A 14355-nucleotide genomic window follows, 5' to 3' on the forward strand; every position below is an offset into this window, starting at 1 on the left:
ATTATGCTGGTAATTGGGGCTCCTACAGAGGTTGCATCCGCTGTATTGCTTATGGGCACATTGCTTGTGATGCTTGTAGTGCTTGTGGTGCATACGGTGGTAGTTGCTGCCATCTTTCTGCCTTTATCTGTAAGCCCGGAGGATAGGACCTTGTAATAGGATTTCAACGATGGTTTAACTTTAGGTGGGGCAGATGTACCACCAGGTATACAGCCTGTTTTTTTCTTCTTACTTTTCCCTTTACCTGGGGGAGTGTCCATCCCACTGCAATTCCCCCCTGCCTTTCCTAGCAATAGCCTTAAGCTGTATCACAGGCGGGGAGATAGATGTTTTTAGGGGTATTGATACAATATTTGCAAGCTGAATTCGGAGGGTGTAGCGAGTGACCCCGTCCGAGAAATGGAGGTATCTAATGTACAACCACGACTGCCTGGGTGGTTTTTAGGCTGTAAGCTGACAGCGCTATGATCACTCTCCTCCATACAGGAGGCCCAGCCCCGGTCCCGGTTTTTGCCGTGTATGCCCTGTATCTTATAGATAGGGGTAAGCTTAGAGATATCTACAGTATCCGGAATGTACCCGTTATTAACAGTCCCCGTACCCCTGCTGACTAATAGGGGGGAGATGTTTACTGTAGCGTCTAACCTCTTGCTGATTCCGGCATTACAAAAGAACCTAGCTACTACTGACGTCTTACCGGGGGAGGAGAACCTTACCGCACCGGCATCTCAGTATGCCTTCTGTCCTGCTGATCTGTTAGGTCCACCTAATCCCGGAATCAGCCTTCCAGGGCTCGGCCGCCAGTGCCTGACGGCGCCGAGTTCTCTAAACCACGCCGGCTATGCTGGTAGACCGTCTCCACCTCGGACCATCCGCTCCGCTCGCAGGTATCAAGGAGGCTCCACAGAGTCAATGCGGTCCGATATGATACAAAAGGAGCTTCCCCTGCTCACAGCACCATTTTCCACCACTCTTCGTCCGCAGATCGAGGACAGAAACAAAAGAGACAGGGGAGAAAACCAAGGAGCTGCAGATTCACCACTGAAAGTGAGCTATGCTAGCTCAGCGCGAAACGCCATACTTTGGGGGTGGAGCTCCGTCACGGCCGTTAGCTTCCGGCCGTCATGTTCTCCCCAGATGATGTTTCCTCAATCCCATGATATTGAGAAGGATCCTCCTGCTGCCCTGACTCCCACACTGTATGGATTTGACCTGGGCATGTGAGTTATTATTACATAATGATTCCATTACCTCCTTGTCGATCTTCCAGGATGCAGAACTTACACATGATACTTGTCCTTTCTGGCAGAACAAATTCCCTAGCTGAAACCCAAAAGGTTCAAGATGGCCCCATTACCCCCATAGTTGGACATGTCAAATGTGGTGGCTGTACAGTTTGTAATCTAACAATTGAGGGTAAAACGTTTGTGTTTAACAATGTCACTTTTAAATGTAACACACTCACCAACTGCAATACAAGCAACGTAATTTATCTCATCCAATGCCCATGCAACAAAAATTATGTTGGCCAAACCTCACAAAAAATCAAAACCCGCGTATGCCAACATAGGAGCCGCATCAGATGTCGCACGCCAAATGCCCCACTGGTGGAACATTTCCTGGAGGCAAATCATGACGAGGACGACATTCGCTGGACTGTCTTAAAGGCATTGAAACTTCCCCAGAGAGGGGGCAGCATGTCCAGCCTCCTTAACAGAGAAGAGCTGAAGTGTATAATATTGTTGGACTCTATCCGAAATGGACTGAACCGCACGGAGGACTGGACATCACTAATCTAAAATGTACAGGAATGTACAACCAGCAGTAATGTTTCTCAGAGGTTACTCCATTTCAGTACCACAAAACCGGAAACAATTTGAGATGTATAGAAAACTGCAAAAACTGAACAATTGTAATTTTATTATCATGGTTTTGTTTTGTGAAAAATTGCTTTAAGAATTGGATGTGTATTGATATGGCACTTCTCACGGTGTTGAGCACTTGATATGCACTATAGGCCCTCACAGGCCCCTTTAAATTCACTGACGAAAATTCTTCGTCTACCACACCTTGGCTACTGTAACATCACTCAGTGGCTCCCTCACCACTCCATCATGGCCGCTAAACACCGGGGACCCGTGTTTAGTCCCTCTTTAATTTCACCCTATGGCCACCACTCAATCATGGCTGCCAAAACCAGGAAGCCATGCCCAGTCCTTTTTCAATTTCGTGCCCTGCCGGCTTCAATTGCCCACCAAGGAAGCACACTCTTACAGCGGTATCGCGCTGCCACAGAAGAGGGAGAAGACCATCGTGTTTCTCTCCTCCAACCCACCACCGCTTCCATCGAGAAGTGAGGTAAGACTGGCCCCTTCCCATTCGGATACTCAAACTCCATGACGGAAAGTCTTTCTAAATGCTGATTATTGATTACCTTTTAATTTAGCATCAAGCGGGCGGACCGACGGAAGGAGCCCATTGACTCCTTTAAACTAAGGATATATCCCCCATTCAGCCGGCGCTGCTTCCCATTGAAGCAAGGTAAGCCTCAGCCGGCGGCCCCCCACACGTTCCGACCCCTTCACATCCTCACTCACAATACAAGGAGCCATACTAAATGTAATTATTCTCCATTCTAGAAACGAGCCTGCGGACAAAACCGAGGGAGAAAACTGACTCCCTTGAATTTAAGAAATAATTACTGCTAGCCTAAATTTCACTCGCCGCTGCTTCCATCTGAAGCAAGGAAAGCTTCATTCTGTCCTGCTGGTCATGCGCTATTATTAACAGTAGAACCATGATCCTATTAATGGCAATACCTTTCCTTAACGCTGTAGGACCCCTCCCCTAGACCAAAAAGGAAAAGGAAATACTCCTCTGCAGAAGAACCAATTACGCTATCACGATCCTGAAACTGGATACGTGAAGGTAATCAGCCCTGGCTCTGAAACACCTTATTAATACTCGGAAAATACGCAAACAAGGTCACGCCATACCAAGCCCCCACTGGACTTGGCAGATTGAACCATCGTTCACTCATCACCTCACGGTATCCACGATAATTGCAACTCCCTCCAATTTTAACCGGAAAATACCCCTCAACCCACGGGTTCACCACTACTACAGGCACTTCAAATCACCCACGTGTCACCATCTCGAATGAGCACCACAAGAACCAAAACAAGAAATGTCTGACCACCATATCACTCAGTCACTGCGCCGTTTTCTCACTGCGCCAAAACGCAATGATGTATATAATATACACGACACAACAGCACAATTCACCGTTATCCCGGATAAATTCACTTTGAGATGTAGCCAAGTGTTGCCGGTAACTTGTGCATGGACCCTGCTGAATGCTTTCAACTTCCTGATTTCAGGCGAATGCCTTATATTGTTTTTCCATTTTTTTCTTCTCTTCCTTACTTCCACAGGCGTTCATTTTGCAAACAGGCTTTGATATAAAATAGTCCTGATGATGATCCCATAATTATTAGGAGCTTTAGGGATCGAAACGTTGACGCTGAAGATAGTGTGACATTTAATCTCTTGTTAAATACTCAATTGTTACACTGTTGGTTGTGATTTGCGGAATTATTGATTTAAATCGCAAGCCATCCTCTGGCTCCAAGGAAATTTCTACTTGCCTGTAAAAACTTTTTCCTTTTACTTATCTTTCTCTCAACCTATGGTTTTTCTACTTTCTTGGGATAGGTACAGGATTGTACCCCATTTTAATGTTCATAACTGACCCCCTCTAGGTCAATTTATCTTTTTGTCATTCTTGAAAATAAAATACTCCTTACCCGGCTGGGTTGGGAGTAAATATAGTACTTATTGTTGTCTATATTACTATTGTTTGTTGCATTACTACCCCTTAGGACCCCTGTTTCTTGTAATAAGCCCATTACCCATGAGCCACCACAAAAGGGAGTAGCAAACAAAGCACTTCCTGTAACACCCATACCAAAAGCCATAAGAAAACAGGACATAGTCAACCTCCATGCCCGGGTGGGAGGCCGGGACTCAGGACTGCATCCAGGAAGACCAGGACTTGGAATAATGAAGATTACCGGTAAGTAGCCAGGGCAATATTATCCATGCTGCAGAGCCTCAAAAATAAATCTAGAGTGCCTATGTAATCACAATACAAGCCCTCATCTCTCTGGCCATTAAAGACCTTTATCAGTTGCTCATGGCAAATTCAATTTAAACTTCAGTTTAATTCTTTAAAGAATGGAAGGGTATGTGCTCCAAATATCCAAGGAATTATTAATTCCCTACATATTTAGTCTGAAACTTAGATCAAAGATGGTAACTTGATTTTTCAGGCAAAATTTAAATGTATGAAACACTATGGGAGACCAGTTCAGGTGCTGAGTATGCAAATCTGAAATGGCCTGTGTCTATCTAAAGAAAATTGAAGGGATTTACACAGAAAGGAGGCGGAAGGAGAGTGGTCCAATGCAGAGGATGCATTTTTTAGATGTGGTGGTAAATCATTGGCAGAGGGTAAAGATTGAAGGTATTGAACGAGAACAGGATACAGAAAATTATACTGTGAACGAGAAGATGAAGGTAGAAAAAATTGAGATTGGAGAACAGAAAAGGGAAGAGGTTGGTTATCGGATGTAAGTTGAGAAACCAAATTTAGGCTTTTTGAATTCTAAGACTTCCAATATATAGGACGATTATGAATCTGAAGGAGTTTATTATGCCAAATAGGTTGAGGATGAATGGAACTACTGGAAGGGTAGGAAGAGGACAGAAAAGGAAACAGGAGATTACGGGAGTGGGAAATTATAGGGGAGCTTAGAGAGGCCAAACTAGATGTAACGGCGAAGATTTCTTGGAAATCAAAAGGAGAATGAGAGTAGATTCTATTTTTAGCCAAAAAGGGGGATAAAAAGTAAGATCAGTGGAGATCCATTGGGTCGCTTGTTTTAGTGAAAAAGCGCGAGGATACGTTTTAAAATCAGGGAATCAAAGGCCACCATTAGGTTTGTCCTTCAATGAGGAAAAAGCTATACAAGAATGTTTACCTTTCCACTGGAATTTAAGAAGGATAGAATCAATTTCTTTAAAATAATAGTCAAGAATATGAATAGGGCTCATGGAGACAGTGTATAATATAAGTGGTGATAACATCATTTTTAATGAGTCCAGACTGCTCCACCAAGATAAAAAAGGGGGTTCCATCGAGTAATGGCAGCATTCAATTTTTTGGTGATGTAGTCAAAGTTTATTTTGAGAGTATCAGATAGTAGAGGAGCAAACCAAAGTCCTAGATACTTGATCTTAGAAGGTTGCCAAGAGACACCAGAATGATTAAAGAGGTGTTTCTGGTATAACGTGTTTAAAGGTAAAATTTCACACTTGTCCTGCTGGAACCCCTCTCGGAGTTTTGTGATTTCTACCGGAAACCCATGGTTCAAAATCTACCCACTTATCTAAGGGACACTTTAGATGTACTGAATCTATTGAAGGAAATACCGTTCAACCCTGAGGAGGAATCCCTAATAGGGCTTGACATCGAAGCCCTATATACAAACATTCCACAGCGGGAAACCCTCAGGGTTTTGGAAACATTACTTTTTGAACGGAAGTGGCCATATCAAACACCGCAGACCTTCATCCTACATTTGGCCGAAATTGCCTTAACCAGGAACTTTTTCGAATTTGAGGGGTCCATCTACCTTCAAACCCATGGACCTCAATGGGGAGCGTTTTCGCCCCCAGCCTGGCAGGGCTATATGTAGGCGCTTTTGAGCAAATGACTATCTTGGATGTCAACGGACCGTGGACCAACAACCTGCGATTATGGCGTCGCTACATTGATGACGTCCTAATAATCTGGAGGGGTGATAAACCATCAGTAGATCACTTCTTGGAATGGCTCAACGCCCAAAATCCCTTCTTGCATTTCACCTCCACAGTCACTAAAACACAATTACCTTTCCTGGACCTTGTGATTGAACCCTCTAATGGTACCCTAAAGACAAAGGTGTTTCACAAATCTACGGATAAGAATTCCTTATTGGAATTTGGGAGCTTCCACCCTCGCTCCCTGCGGGAGAATTTACCTGTGGGACAATTCTTCCGGATCCGGCGAAATTGTTCAGAAACAGAAGATTTCCAAGCCGAATCAGAGGTACTGACAAATAAACTCCAGCAAAGAGGGTACCCACCTAGAATAATCAAAAAGGCTAAAAAAAAAGGGCCCTCAATACCAATCGAGAGTCATTACTTGTGAAAACTGTTAAACCTGAAATGAATAAGCCAGTTTTTGTGTCAACATTTAATACGGCTTCACACCATATAAAACGCTTGGTCATGCATAACTGGAAAATCCTGAACACCGGGGGAATGAACATTCCACCACCATTTTTTTCATTCAGACGTAGCCAAAATCTAAAAGATTTACTGGTACACACCAGACCCAGGGATCTGGGGGGAGTGAGGGAGACCAACACACTACCAGGTCTACCTAGATTGATTGGCCACACGAGGTGTGGTTCATGTAGTGTCTGCCATCTCACACATAATTCCAAAACCATTGACCTTGGCCTTCGCACCCCCTGGGAACAGAGATCTCATACCAACTGCAATTCCCAGGGGGTTATATACTTGATCACATGCCCTTGCCAATTAAGGTATGTGGGGATGACAAGTAGGAAGGTTTGTGTGAGAATCACTGAACATCGCAGCACCATCAGATGCGGGAAGACCAATACTCGACTCACAGCCCACTTCCAGGAAAAAATACATGGTATAGATGATCTGGAGTGGACTGTTATAGAAAAAATTCAACTAGGGAGATATCAAGCAGACGATCAGAATCTGTTGCTCCGGAGGGAGCAAAGAGGGGTGTATCGACTGAAGAGCCATCTGGTAGGATTGAATGACGATATCCCCTGGCAGGCGCTGAGTAGACAATAGTTCCCTATTCAGCGATGAAGCTAATGCTTTCCGACACACTAATTAGCCAGTTCCAGCATGAGGGTCTGGCCTTAGAACCAAATGGGCCTAGCTGTCATACATAACCCTTTAGGATTTTAGAATACATTCAAGCGCTTAGTATAACTTACACCAGCATCTGCCTAGTGGCCGATGTTGAGCCATGAGTGAATGAGAGGGATGTCCTTTGCTAACTTTATGGAGGGGGAATGGCTTATCTACTATGAGCGCTTTCCCTTTTTGGCACTCCTGTACAGGTTTACTTTTGTGAAGAAGAACTGATGTATGAGATTCCACTGAGGGGTAATTATTGATATACTATTAGTGTTTCCCCTTTTGGAACTCGTGTACATGTTGACTCATATGAAAAAGAGCTGACGTATGAGACTTTTAAGCATCATACACCTTTCAGGGTCTGACTTGTATTACTAGCTGGGGGATCTAAGTTTAACAATGAGCATTTTTTGCCTCCTATTTTTGGTTGATCGGGAACCTACGTCTCCGTAGTCAGCCGATCGCTAAGTTCTACCTACCTAATCTTATTTTAAGACTTAGGATGGAATATGGGATATAGGGTGTGTTTTTTTAACTAAATATGCACATAACAATTGCCAACAAAGGGAAGTTGCCATAGGGGAATCGAACCCCTGTCATTAGGTACACTCCCGTTTACAATCTTTTTTCCTACGATCTATCAGCGAATTTGATTTCCTGATACAGCTCTCCCCTTCCATTAACATTCTTGGTTCTGGGGCAAAATAGGGAGTATTAGTAAATAACACCTCATTATTTGATATACTATGTCACACCATTGGGAACGTGACAGCGTTCATAGAAGTCTCGAACCCTGTACACGGAGTGGTATTGGCTCTTAAAACTACATTTCCCATAGACCTTGGGACGTGCGCGGGATATGCGAGGACGTCCTCTGACGGGGTCACGTGGGACGCTAATGCCGTCTCACAACATTAAGAATCCGGGTTACCATGGCGTACTCGATCTACGCGGTGCCACGGGTCGTGCTAGTTAGTGTAGGCAAATTCCCTGAGCTTGCTTAGGCAAGTTTTTAATCCTTATGTTTAATCTAACAAGTTTAGGGTATCTTCGGGTTTTTCTTGTTCCCAAGCTTCTCTTGTCTTCTCTAACAGGGTTTGTGCCCGTCTCCCATATAGACGTTCAAAGGGAGAAGTTCTAAGACTGCTTTGTTTTTGGCTCTGGATAACAAAGAGAGCGCGGGGGTTAAAGGAGATCCCATCCCTACCTTCGGGTGAAAGCATCTTTTTGAGGGTCAATTTCAGTGTAGTGTATATACCTTTTAAATAACCCATCCATTTGTGGGTGGTACACTGATGTTCTTATATGGGTGATACCAAGGGTCTTTCAAATGTGGCGCATAAGACAAGACACAAAAGGAGTCCCTTGATCCGTAAGGATCTCTTGCGAGAACCTGACTCTGAAAAAAAGGTCCATCAACCGGTCACAGATGTTGGTCGTGGTGGGGGCTCTTAAAGCAAAGGCCTCTGGATACCTTGTTGCATAGTCCACTATAACTAAAGCATACAGGTTCCTTTTTTTAGGTCGAGGGAGAGGACCTATAAGGTCCGTGCCAACTCTGTTAAAGGGTTTCCCTATTATTGGGAGGGGTTGTAAAGGGACGGGAGGGGGGTCTAAAAGGATGCCTCTTCTGACAGACCTCACACACACTTGACAATACTTGACTATATGTGCATAGATTCCAGGCCAATAAAAGTATCTTTGAACAGTTTGTGTGGTTTTCTGTGCTACCGAATGTACGGCAAGGAGATGGGCATGGGCCTAAAAGAGTACCAGTTCATGGAATGATTGTGGCACAACTAATCAGGGGCTTCTCCTTGTTTTCCTATATGATACAATTCATGTTGTATGAGGAAATGGGGGTAAGTTATCTTATGAGAAGCAGGGGGATCTTTTGCTTGTTGCCAGGCTCCTTTTAGTGTAGGATCTTGGGTTTGGGCATATTGAAAACTCCTATCAGATCTCCATGGGGCCTGAGTGAGGAAGGTGGAGTTGGGTTTTGGTTCATGGGGTCTATACTGTAGCTGCTCGGTAATAAGCCTAAGAAAAATGGGGTTGTCAGGTCCTAATATAACCTTCTCAGGAAGTCTGTTAATGACCCCTACTTTCACCTTCATCTCCATTCCCTTCACAGTTTTCACTTGTATTTCGGCTAAGGGATATGGTTTGATGTCTCCATGAACACATCAGATGGGTACCTTCATACAGGAAAGTATTTGGGAAGGTTTTATCATGATCTTGTGTACTACCGATTGGTGACACCCTGAGTCCAAAAAAGCAGTGACTTTCTCCTCGTTGATCAATAGACTTACGTAGAAGTAAGAACCAAGTTATTTGGTATATAAAAGGGATTGGGGTACATTACTTATGTCCATTGGTTCCTCGGTTTGTTTCTTTCGTGGGCAGAGTCTGGTTATATGGCCCCATTCCCCACAATCAAAACATTAGGGGCCCTTCACCGGTGGGAACTCTGTCTTAAAGGTCTGGGCTTTATGTGGTTCTACCCACACCTTGGGGTTTCTTTTTTCTCCCTTCTCTTGTACTGACGACGCAAGTACATGTCTTCCTGTTTCCATGGAAATGGGTTTTGGTTGGGCCCTAGCGAAGGTTGTTGCCATTTAAACGGCCTGCTCAACTGTGAGATGGGGTTGCTGTCTGAGCCATTGCTGGGTTGAGTAGGGTAGGGCCTCTAAGTACTGTTCTAAATAGATCAGGTTCATAATGTCCTCTTTACTATTCTCTTGTGGCCTAAGACCCTTATTAGCAGCCACTTTCAATTTATTTAAAGGATAGTGTCTTTGGGTTATCCCCGGGAGCACCTTTTTCTTTCCAAAAGCGCACCCTATATGCTTCTTGGTCCAAACCCAAATGATCTAGGATTATTTCCTTAATATCCTTATAGGTGGCTGCACCAGTAGGATTAGCGACTTGGTATACTGCTTGTGCCTCCCCAGTCAACAAGGGATCAAGGAAGAATGGCCATTTTGCTCTGGCTGCGCATTCAAAATTTAATAGGAAAGCAGCAGTATCTTCTCCGGGACTGTATTTCTGAAGAGCGACACCGGGATATCCTGTTTGGCTGCTTGGCTGGGTGAGTAGTTTCGGTCCTACCCCGTCTTCTTTCTCTATCATCCTCTGAAAACAGTCGATCTGTTGTGTCATTGAAGCTTTAAAACAAATCTCGATCAGCTTGGGCAGAGGTCACATGTCGCTCTACGGCCCACTCCAATTTTTCCTGGCCCCTTATGACGTGCTGGATAAGGTTCTCCATTTTGTCAGTCAAATGGACAGGTTCCCGGGTTTCGGCACTAAATGTGATAAAGGAGGCCACGTCCCTAGTTGATATAAAAACAAGTTATACTCTTCCTGTATGGTATCTTTCTTTTATTGTATGGTTTTCAGAGTAAAGTATATTGGTCCTTTAGTTTACTGCGATGTTTCTGTCAAATTCACAGGATCCTTCTTCTCCCTTCTCTCTTCGTTCCCTTTCTGAACCATTCCGCTTGGAGATCTTTGCACAAGTTGAAAGTAAAGTCCACAAAGTCCTTTCTCCTCTCTTTGGCAGTCAGGCAACCACTGCAGGCCAATCCCCCAAGCAGCACTTCAGCTTGGGAATAGTCTCTCCTCAGCTTCTTCAGGTTCCTTCTCCTCAGCAGAGATTTAGTCTTGTAAGTCCAGAAGTGATCGAATTTCTTGGGATCAGGGTCCCAATATTTATACCCCAAAATCCTTTGTTCTCTGAGGGGAGAGGGGCATGTGCCCAGTCCAAACCAGTTCAGAAGCACTCTGTTTACCATACTTCTCCTTTCCTTTCACAGCGCAGGCGAGGCACATCAGATGCCCCACAGGAGGTGGAGCCATCATTGTGGAAGGCAAGTACAGTCCTGGAGCACTTTGTTGCCAGTCTTCCTTCTCTTCTTTCAGTGTGCAGGGCATAGACATCAGATGCACCACAGGGGGTGGAGCCAGCACTGTGGGGGGGGGGGGGGCACAGTCCTAATTAGTCCTATTAAGGCTGCAGCGCTGGGTGCCACACCCAAACTCCTGTTCTGTGTGGACTACTGAGGGCTCAATTTGGTCACGAAGACCGACGCGCACCCCATCCCCAGAGCTGATGAGCTCATTGATCGGTTAGGGGCTGCACTGTACCTCCACACGTTTCACTGGATGTCTGGGTACTGGCAGATTGCCTTGACTGATGGGGCAAAGGAGAGGTCGGCATTCTCCACACCAGATGGGCATTTCCAGTTCCATGTTATGTCCTTTGGGATGAAGAATGCCCCTGCCACCGTTCAGAGGTTGTCAACCAGGTGTTGGTTGGACTGGATGAGTTCAGTGCCAACTACCTGGATGACATCGCAGTGTTCAGTGTCACTTGGGAGGAACATCTGCGCCACCTCTGGGAAGTGTTGTTGGCACTGCGCAAGGCAGGCCTCACGATCAAGGCGAGTAAGTGCCAGATCGGGAAGGGTTCTGTGGTGTACTTGGGACACCAAGTGTGGAGCGGCTCGGTGGCACCCCTACAACTCAAGATTGAAACCATTCTGGCTTGGGAACCCCCCAAAACCCAGACAGAGGTGAGGGCCTTTTCAGGACTCACAGGGTACTACAGGAGGTTTGTCAAGGGGTATGGAAACATTGTTGCAGCCTTGACATAGCTGACTTCCAGGAAGCAGTCCAAGAAAGTGATTTGGACTGACACCTGTCAGAAAGCTTTTGAGGCCATGAAAGCTGCCATGTGTACGGCACCCGTGCTCCTGGCACCCAACTTCTCCAAAGAGTTCATCGTTCAAACAGACGCTTCAGAGCATGGTGTGGGGGCAGTTTTGTCACAGATTAATGATGAGGGCCTAGATCAACCTGTAGCCTTCATCAGTAGGAGGTTACTTCCATGGGAACAGAGATGGAGTGCTATTGAGCGCGAGGCATTTGCTGTGGTCTGGGCACTAAAGAAGCTGAGACCATACCTGTTTGGGATTCAGTTCCGGGTTCAGACAGACCACAGGCCCCTCAGATGGTTGATGTAGATGAGGGGTGAGAATCCAAAGCTGTTGAGGTGGTCCATTTCCCTACAGGGTATGGACTTTACGGTGGAGCACCGCCCTGGTACAGAACACACCAACGCTGGTCTGTCCAGATTTTTCCGCCTTAGTGATGGGAACTCCTAGGATGTAGGGTAGTTCTCCCCACATTTCAGCTGGAGGGGACATGTGTTAGATCTGGCACCATTGGCGTGGGTTTCCCTTCCATTTTTTTGCTGTTGCCTCATGTGTTTTTGCTGGTGTTAGATGCTTTGGGCAGTGTGCCACTGCTGTCCAGTGCCACAGTGCGAGTGCTCCCTACTTTAAATTGATGTATTGATTAGTGGTTCCATGATTGGATATTTGGTTTACTTGTCAGACCCTAGTACAGTGCACTGAGTGTGCCCAGGGTGTGTAAATTCAAATGCTGCTAGTGGGCTTGCAGCACTGGTTGTGCCACCCACAGAAGCGGCCTTGTAAAATATATCTAATATCTGCCATTGCAGAGCCTGTGTGCAGTCTGGTACTGTCATGCTGACTGAGCAAGTGCACCCACTTGCCAGTCCCTAAGCCTTCCCTTTTCGCCATATCAGTCACCCCTATGGTAGGCCCAAGGGCTGGGTGCATTGTAAGTATAAGGTAGGACAAGCCCTGATGTGTGTGGCATGTCCTAATAGTGAATTACATCCATTTTCGTTTTTCACTATTGCAAGGCTACCTGTTCTCCATAGGCCAGAATGGGCTGTTAGAATTGTTACACTTTATAATCCTAACAGGCTCAGAGAACATGGTAGAAATTCAAGTTTAGTATGCCTGGACTCAGAATATAAAAATACATCTTTTAGTGAAGTTTATTTTAATATTCTGTGTTTGCAACTACTACTTTTAGAAAGTAGGTATTTGCTTGCCGAACCATTTCAGCCTGCCTCTGCTAGGTTGTGTATTCCTTTGTCTGGGTTTGTAGTGACAGGGCTGGGGGATTCCAGGAGACAGGCTGGGGCCACCCGGTGGTGAATGGAGATATCTGCATCTAGATGGGAGGGAGGAGTTGAACCTGGGACCTGAATAGGGCTGGGCCTTCCCTCTACAATGCCGGCTCCACCCCCTGTGGTGTGCATGATGTCTCTGCCCTGCACACTGAAAGAAGAGAAGGAAGACTGTCAACAAAGTGCTCCAGGACTGTACTTGCCTTCCACAATGCTGGCTCCACCTCCTGTGGGCCGTCTGATGCTCTTGCCCTGCACTGTTAAAGGAAAGGAGAAGTCTCGTAAACAGAGTGCTTCAGAATTGGCTTGAACTGGGCGCAGGCCGTTCTCCCCTCAGAGAACAAAGGATTTTGGGGTATAAGTATTGGGACCCTGATCCCAAGAAATTAGATCACTTCTGGACTTACAAGACGAAACCTTTGCTGAGGAGAAGGAACCTGAAGAAGACTGAGGAGAGACTATTCCCAAGCTGAAGTGCTGCTTGGGGGATTGGCCTGCAGTGGTTGCCTGACTGCCAAAAAGAGTAGAAAGGACTTTTTGGACTTTACTTTCAACTTGTGCAAAGATCTCCAAGGGCTTGGAAGAGAGCTTGCCCCCTGTCCGAAGTCCCAGGACCAGTGGACTTCACCAGCCTTTGTGAATTACTGCTGGAAACAAGTGGCTACAGAGGCAGGAAGCTGTGACCGACTCTCACGACTGGCCCTGTGTGCTGTAGGCACTGCATCAAGCAACGTCCGCCTCGAACAACGCAAGCTCTGTGCTCACCGACTCCGTCCTGATGCCGTCACCGAGCCGTAGCCTGCACCACGACTGGAAGGACACCGACGTGCAATGCCTCGCCACACCGAATTGAACTGGTATGACCAACATCCGTGCCGGCCGTCCCAAGTAAAAGGTACTGTGACTAGGTCTGTTGACATTTAAGTGGGCCCGGACCAACACAGTCAGCTGGATTTGTTAGACTCTCTGGTATTTCACCAACGCTGTAGCCGGACAAGGCTACCGACTTGTACAGAACCTTGATTTAAGCCTTTTAACCAGAACTCTTGACATCTAATAGTACTGTGGATTCTTTTGGTCGTTTATTGGTAACTATGTAAAATACTTATTTTTTATGTAAAACCTTGTGTGGTGTCCATTTGTAGTGTTGTCACTGGGTTACTGTATGTGGTCACAAATGCTTAACTTACACCGCCTCTGAAATAAGTCTTGACTGCTCGTGCCACACTACCTAGAGGGTGAGCAGGGGTTATTTTAGCAGTGTAATCCCCCTTACTCTGACTAGAGGAGAGGGTCCCTATTTGTCACAGGTACCAACCTGTGCCAACTAGAGACCC

This window comes from Lissotriton vulgaris, chromosome 1_1 (genome assembly GCF_964263255.1).
Source record: "Lissotriton vulgaris chromosome 1_1, aLisVul1.2, whole genome shotgun sequence".
In the NCBI taxonomy this organism is placed as follows: domain Eukaryota; kingdom Metazoa; phylum Chordata; class Amphibia; order Caudata; family Salamandridae; genus Lissotriton; species Lissotriton vulgaris.